General features: G+C 40.2%; 1 non-coding gene across 1 annotated transcript; it reads right to left on the reverse strand.

Moving 5' to 3' along the window:
* Positions 1 to 237: 237 nt before the first annotated feature.
* On the reverse strand, positions 238 to 427 carry LOC122539718. The gene has a single exon (XR_006309162.1). It is a non-coding gene; the product is annotated as a U2 spliceosomal RNA (small nuclear RNA).
* Between the last annotated feature and the right edge of the window lie 366 nt (positions 428 to 793).

The following is a 793-nucleotide window of genomic DNA, read 5'->3' on the forward strand; positions in this document are numbered from 1 at the left end:
CCCTACCTTTTATCTCAGCCCACTTGGCACACCAGCCTCATTCCTGAAGAAGGGCTTATGCCCGAAACGTCGATTCTCCTGCTCCTCGGATGCTGCCTGGCCTGCTGTGTTTTTCCAGCACGACATTTTTCAACTAAGCCATTTGACACTCCAAGCCTGTTCACCATTCAAGATGACCATGGCTGATCATCCAATTCAGTACTGTTTTCCTACTTTCTTTCCATACCTTTTTGATCCTTTTATCCCTAAATTCCTGGAGGTATTGCACTACCTGGTTGATGCATGGAATAGACAGAGCAAGCCCCTAGTCCATCCTTCTGCTCCATAAATCTATTAAATTTATGATCCCAGGAAAGGGAAATATCAGATATTAAACTGACAAGACCAGAAACGACACATCTTCTGAGCAAATGGGCAAGAAAGCAAACTGAATGCTGCCCATCAAATCTAAAGTTCCAAAGTATAATGATGCAGATGTTATTCCAAAACCGAGTTAGACCCTTCTTGGAATACTGTGTGCAGATCTGGGCAACACACCTTAGGAAGGATGCTTTGGAAAGAATTCAACATTAGATTATAAGGGTTATATCTGGACTTCAGGGGATAAATTAGGAGGAGAGATTAGACAATTAGGTCTTTATTCTCTAGAATTTAGAAGATTAAGCATGATCTAATTGAGGTTTTCAGGATATTAACAGAAAGACAGGGGAAATAAAGTTAAACTATATTCCATATTTGAAGATTATAGAACTAAGGTACATACTCTAAAAATTAGGGTCAGGCCATTCAGGAG

This window comes from Chiloscyllium plagiosum, chromosome 2 (assembly GCF_004010195.1).
Source record: "Chiloscyllium plagiosum isolate BGI_BamShark_2017 chromosome 2, ASM401019v2, whole genome shotgun sequence".
Lineage (NCBI taxonomy): Eukaryota > Metazoa > Chordata > Chondrichthyes > Orectolobiformes > Hemiscylliidae > Chiloscyllium > Chiloscyllium plagiosum.